The following is a 7,506-nucleotide window of genomic DNA, read 5'->3' as shown; positions in this document are numbered from 1 at the left end:
GAAGTAATTTGCTGTGGAAAATATGTTTACCTTCTTTATGTTGAATAGAAATTAATTGTTACTGTCTGACAAACTGCGGACTTAACCATAAGACTTGATAAATACGCATTACATACAACAATCGACGAACTAGAGGCTACCAACACTTCTCACAACTACAACTGCAACTGCTGTGTTCGGAGGGACTGCAACTGCTGTGTTCCGATGCGGGCTGAGTTGGCATCGCTTCGCTCCCAGCTTCAGGCAGTGTTGGCTTCGGTCACACAGTTTGAGGAAGTTGCCAAAGGCCATCACTGTGGGGTTCCGGATGGGGGTTTGTCGGATATGGCCAGCTCGTCCCACGCATCCCCCGATCGGACTAAGACTGTGGTTGCCCGGGATACTGCCTGCATTGAGGCTGATCCCTCACCTGTGGTAGAGTGGGAGGTCGTCTCAAGGTGTGGCAAGGGGCGAAAGACATTCCGGAGGGCTGAACGGAAGGCCTCTCCAGTTTGTCTGACGAACCGGTTTCAGGCTCTGTCTCAGGCTGATACTGACCTTCGGCCTGACATGGCTGCTTGTCCTGTTCCAGAGGTTGCCCCTCAGTCTGCAATATCCGGGCGGTCGCAGAGGGTGGGCTTACTGGTAGTTGGGAGCTCCAACGTCAGACGCGTAATGGTGCCTCTTACGGATATGGCAGCAACAGAGGGGAAGAAAACCAATGTGCACTCCGTGTGCATACCGGGGGGAGTCATTCCAGATGTGGAAAGGGTCCTTCCGGATGCCATGAAGGGTACAGGGTGCACCCATCTGCAGGTGGTCGCTCATGTCGGCACCTATGATGTGTGTCGCTATGGATCGGAGGAAATCCTCTCTGGCTTGCGGCGGCTATCTGATTTGGTGAAGACTGCCAGTCTCGCTAGCGGGATGAAAGCAGAGCTCACCATCTGCAGCATAGTCGACAGGACTGACTGCGGACCTTTGGTACAGAGCCGAGTGGAGGGTCTGAATCAGAGGCTCAGACGGTTCTGCGACCGTGTGGGCTGCAGATTCCTCGACTTGCGCCATAGGGTGGTGGGGTTTCGGGTTCCACTGGATAGGTCAGGAGTCCACTACACGTAATAAGCGGCTACACGGGTAGCAGGGGTTGTGTGGCGTGGGCTGGGCGGTTTTTTAGGTTAGATGGCCTTGGGCAAGTACAGAAAGGGCAACAGCCTCAACGGGTGCAGGGCAAAGTCAGGACATGCGGGGACCAAGCAGCAATCGGTATTGTAATTGTAAACTGTCGAAGCTGCGTTGGTAAAGTACCGGAACTTCAAGCGCTGATAGAAAGCACCGAAACCGAAATCGTTATAGGTACAGAAAGCTGGTTGAAGCCAGAGATAAATTCTGCCGAAATTTTTACAAAGGTACAGACGGTGTTTAGAAAGGATAGATTGCATGCAACCGGTGGTGGAGTGTTCGTCGCTGTTAGTAGTAGTTTATCCTGTAGTGAAATAGAAGTGGATAGTTCCTGTGAATTATTATGGGTGGAGGTTACACTCAACAACCGAACTAGGTTAATAATTGGCTCCTTTTACCGACCTCCCGACTCAGCAGCATTAGTGGCAGAACAACTGAGAGAAAATTTGGAATACATTTCACATAAATTTTCTCAGCATGTTATAATCTTAGGTGGAGATTTCAATTTACCAGATATAGACTGGGACACTCAGATGTTTAGGACGGGTGGTAGGGACAGAGCATCGAGTGACATTATACTGAGTGCACTATCCGAAAATTACCTCGAGCAATTAAACAGAGAACCGACTCGTGGAGATAACATCTTGGACCTACTGATAACAAACAGACCCGAACTTTTCGATTCTGTATGTACAGAACAGGGAATCAGTGATCATAAGGCCGTTGCAGCATCCTTGAATATGGAAGTTAATAGGAATATAAAAAAAAGGGAGGAAGGTTTATCTGTTTAGCAAGAGTAATAGAAGGCAGATTTCAGACTACCTAACAGATCAAAACGAAAATTTCTGTTCCGACACTGACAATGTTGAGTGTTTATGGAAAAAGTTCAAGGCAATCGTAAAATGCGCTTTAGACAGGTATGTGCCGAGTAAAACTGTGAGGGACGGGAAAAACCCACCGTGGTACAACAACAAAGTTAGGAAACTACTGCGAAAGCAAAGAGAGCTTCACTCCAAGTTTAAACGCAGCCAAAACCTCTCAGACAAATAGAAGCTAAACGATGTCAAAGTTAGCGTAAGGAGGCTATGCGTGAAGCGTTCAGTGAATTCGAAAGTAAAATTCTATGTACCGACTTGACAGAAAATCCTAGGAAGTTCTGGTCTTACGTTAAATCAGTAAGTGGCTCGAAACAGCATATCCAGACACTCCGGGATGATGATGGCATTGAAACAGAGGATGACACGAGTAAAGCTGAAATACTAAACACCTTTTTCCAAAGCTGTTTCACAGAGGAAGACCGCACTGCAGTTCCCTCTCTAAATCCTCGCACAAACGAAAAAATGGCTAACATCGAAATAAGTGTCCAAGGAATAGAAAAGCAACTGGAATCACTCAACAGAGGAAAGTCCACTGGACCTGACGGGATACCAATTCGATTGTACACAGAGTACGCGAAAGAACTTGGCCCCCTTCTAACAGCCGTGTACCGCAAGTCTCTAGAGGAACGGAAGGTTTCAAATGATTGGAAAAGAGCACAGGTAGTCCCAGTCTTCAAGAAGGGTCGTCGAGCAGATGCGCAAAACTATAGACCTATATCTCTGACGTCGATCTGTTGTAGAATTTTAGAACATGTTTTTTGCTCGAGTATCATGTCGTTTTTGGAAACCTAGAATCTACTATGTAGGAATCAACATGGATTCCGGAAACACCGATCGTGTGAGACCCAACTCGCTTTATTTGTTCATGAGACCCAGAAAATATTAGATACAGGCTCCCAGGTAGATGCTATTTTTCTTGACTTCCGGAAGGCGTTCGATACAGTTCCGCACTGTCGCCTGATAAACAAAATAAGACCCTACGGAATATCAGACCAGCTGTGTGGCTGGATTGAAGAGTTTTTAGCAAACAGAACACAGCATGTTGTTATCAATGGAGAGACGTCTACAGACGTTAAAGTAACCTCTGGCGTGCCACAGGGGAGTGTTATGGGACCATTGCTTTTCACAATATATATATATATATATATATATATATATATATATATATATATATATATATATATATATATATATGACCTAGTAGGTAGTGTCGGAAGTCCCATGCGGCTTTTCGCGGATGATGCGGTAGTATACAGAGAAGTTGCAGCATTAGAAAATTTTAGCGAAATGCAGGAAGATCTGCAGCGGATAGGCACTTGGTTCAGGGAGTGGTAACTGACCCTTATCATAGACAAATGTAATGTATTGCGAATACATAGAAAGAAGGATCCTTTATTGTATGATTATATGATAGCGGAACAAACACTGGTAGTAGTTACTTCTGTAAAATATCTGGGAGTATGCGTGCGGAACGATTTGAAGTGGAACGATCATATAAAATTAATTGTTGGTAAGGCGGGTACCAGGTTGAGATTCATTGGAAGAGTCCTTAGAAAATGTAGTCCATCAACAAAGGAGTGGCTTACAAAACACTCGTTCGACCTATACTTGAGTATTGCTCATCAGTGTGGGATCCGTACCAGATCGGGCTGACGGAGGAGATAAAGAAGATCCAAAGAAGAGCGGCGCGTTTCGTCACAGGGTTATTTGGTGACCGTGATATCGTTACGGAGATGTTTAACAAACTCAAGTGGCAGACTCTGCAAGAGAGGCGCTCTGCATCGCGGTGTAGCTTGCTCGCCAGGTTTCGAGAGGGTGCGTTTCTGGATGAGGTATCGAATATATTGCTTTCCCCTACTTATACCTCCCGAGGAGATCACGAATGTAAAATTAGAGAGATTAGAGCGCGCACGGAGGCTTTCAGGCAGTCGTTCTTCCCGCGAACCATACGCGACTGGAACAGGAAAGGGAGGTGATGACAGTGGCACGTAAAGTGCCCTCCGCCACACACCGTTGGGTGGCTTGTGGAGTATATATGTAGATGTAGATAAACACTCTCTAACACTGTAGCCGACCCACGGCTAAGACGTCACGTCCACTCTCAGCTCAAGCAGCCCTGCCAGTAGTTTCACGACTGCCTCGCTTGTGCGGCGTCGGTCCCACCACTCCACTCCAACCCACTGACAAGCATCTTGACCGATTGCATTTTACACTTCTATTTTCCGTAAATAAATTAATCCCTCGCGTCGTTCATGTTCTCACAAAAATTAAACGTGTTTCTTCATTATAGAAATGAGTTATTGTACTCAGATCTAGGCTATTTGTCTTCAACAATAGCTAAAATGTTTAACAAGAATATGTTTCTTTCGATTTTTAAATTTGCCTCCTAGCTTTTCTAGCGATAGTATGTTTCTTCTTGGGTTGAACGAACCTTGCCCTTCTATTTCTACGTGTTGTGTGGAAAAGACTCAAATACGTCCCTCTTTGTATCTACTATCAGTGTTCTGTAATATTAAATAAATAATAATCCTTAAAATATTTTATATCCCACATAGCAAAGCCGCTAAATGTTCTTGACGACTGAGCTAACCAGGTGCAGAATACGGACCACCCTCACAACTTAAATTCTGTCAGTACATTCCGAAGTCCAGAGAAGCTCTTCAGTACAAGAGGCAGTGCTGAAATGTAATGCCCCAGAATTTTTTACGTGAGAACTCTTAATGTTTTTTTTAAAATAAAACAAATGTTATTAACGTTCTACGTCTTTGTTCTTCATGTCTGTGTCTTTGTTCTTCATGTCTGTGTCTTTGTTCTTCATGTCTACGTGTTGAAGGCTTCATATTGTAGCGTGTAACACGGCGGTGTTTAACGTAACTCCACTGAAGCGCCAAAGAAACTGGTATAGGCATGCGTATTCAAATAACAGATATGTAAACAGGCGGAATACGGCGCTGTGGGCGGCAACGCCTATATAATACAAGAAGTGTCTGGCGCAGTTGTTAGATCAGTTACTGTTGCTACAATGGCAGGTTATCCTTATATAAGTGAGTTTGAATGTGGTGCTATAGTCGGCACACAAGCGATGGGACACTTCATCCCCGAGTTAGCGATGAAGTGGAGATTTTCCAGTACGATCATTGCACGAGTGTATCGTGAATATCAGGAATCCGGTAAAACATCAAATCTCCGACATCGCTGCGGCCGGAAGAAAGATCCTGTAAGAACAGGACCAACGACGACTCAAGAGAATCGTTCAGCATGACTGAAGTGGAATCCTTCTGCAAATTGCTGCAGATTTCAATGCTGGTCCATCAATAAGTGTCCCCGTGCGAACCATTCAACAAAACATCGTCGATTTGGGCTTTCGGAGACCAAGGCCCACTCATGTACTCTTGATGACTACACGACACAAAGCTTTACGCCTCGCCTGGGCCCGTTAAAACCGACGTTGCACTGTTGAAACGTCCCCTTAGAAAAATTATAAATGACTGTGCTTGAACTGACATACAATATTTTTAGCGTAACGCATTCTGACTTCTAATAACCCCTAAAAAAGAATGGCCCTGACTAACAATAACCAATACCTTTCATGAATCACTTACCTCACAAAAATCTTCGTTACTCAAACTACTGCAATACAGCGAGCGCCAATACTGCCAGCTGAATAAAAGATTCTAACTACTGAAGGCACTAACTACTGATAGGCATAGTTAGCAAATGAAGGATTTTGATAAAGAACAAACAATGTATTTACCTTAACAGTGTTCAAAAGTCATAATATATATCAGTTCATGACATCATCATCATCATCATCTTGGACAGTTTCCAGCCACTGGCTGGGTCTGTCGGGAACACAAGCCTCTCCATCGTGTTCTGTCTTTCCACCATTCCCCCTCTTCCACCTTCGTCCAGTTCTCTCCTCTTCTCGTCACACATTCCTTCACTCCCTTCATGACATCCAATCTTACAAATTTACTGTCTCTGATGGACACACGTCCAGATCATCCGCTCTCAAAACTCCGCCATCTCTCTGCCCACATCCACCACTGCTGGCGGCTCACCTCCAACTGCGCAACGCTACGTGCTGTTAGCAGCCAACTGCCCAACACTACAATAGCCAACAACAATGCAAACCAGCCACAGACTGCACACAGCACAGCCAGTGATTTTCATACAGAGCGCTACGTGGCGTTACCAATAAAAAAATCTATACAGCCTACTTACGCTGTTGATGACTGGAAACATATTGCCTGGTTAGACGAGTCTCGTTTCAAATTGTATCGAGCGAATGGAGACAACCTCACGAATCCATGGACCCTGCATGTCAGCAGGGGACAGTTCAAGCTGGTGGAGGCTCTGTAATGGTGTGGGGCGCGTGCAGTATATTTCTTGACAGGCGAAATGTACAGAAGCATCCTGTCTGATTTATAGACAGCCCTGCAGGATTCATGGAGTCAACTCCCTCCAGCACTACTTCAGACATTGAGTCTATGCCACGCCGTGTTGCCGCACTTCTGCGTGCTGGCGGGAACCCTACACTATATTAGGCAGGTGTACCAGTTTCTTCGGCTCTTCAGTAGACATCGGTGCGTGGGGAAACAGCGTGCTGTAATAGAGTCCAAAGAGTTCGCCAACACACAGAGCACCGTCTCCTTCAGCATCACAGCGCCGGAACACACACGAGCCCTGAGATATCTGCACCTATCCGACGCCTTGGTTTCACTGTCATCGATCTTCCTCCATACAGTTCCGACTTAGTCTCATCCGATTTCCATCTGTTTCTAAAACTTAGAGATGAGGTTGTGGCTCCGTAAACAGAGTCAAACATTCTACAGTGGTGCTATTAATAAAGTGGTCTCTCTTTGGGACAAATGTGTTTGACGGCAAGGTGACTATGCTGATAAACATGTATGTAGAGATAAAGAATAAAGACGCTGAATTTAATGACGTTTGTTCTATTAAAAATTCGGAGACATTACTTCTCAGCACACCCTCGTACTTTCTGCCGGGCTGGCACTCATTTCTTCCGCAACAGGTACAGGAATGACAGATCACAAGACGATAAATAGGATAAGGGAAACGCAACTGTATTCCACCAGAAGAAAGAGACAACTAAGAGGAAAATGAATGATAATGTATTGGATTACTTTGTCACAACGAAGATCTAAGGACAAAAGAGAAAGGCAGGAAGTAGACTGTTCACGAGACTAGAGCCCAGCAAAAGCTACACTGCCGCAGAATGATTCGTGAAAATCAGTCCCCAGCTAGTGTAATTTCAGTGCCGTAACCACTACGCTACTTCACTCGAATAGCTAAAACAGTTGGTCCTTTCCTTTTGGTTGCGGTGACAAATTTGGGGTATTAGAAATAATTGTACTGCATTTCTCACTACCGACGGAGTGCAACTCCCCGTGGGTTTCATGGCAGGTTTTCACATCGTTCCCTCCTTTAACTCTCTACGATCGCG

Source organism: Schistocerca serialis, chromosome 2, assembly GCF_023864345.2.
Source record: "Schistocerca serialis cubense isolate TAMUIC-IGC-003099 chromosome 2, iqSchSeri2.2, whole genome shotgun sequence".
NCBI classification, from domain to species: Eukaryota; Metazoa; Arthropoda; class Insecta; order Orthoptera; family Acrididae; genus Schistocerca; species Schistocerca serialis.
Note: the sequence above shows the minus strand (reverse complement) of the source record.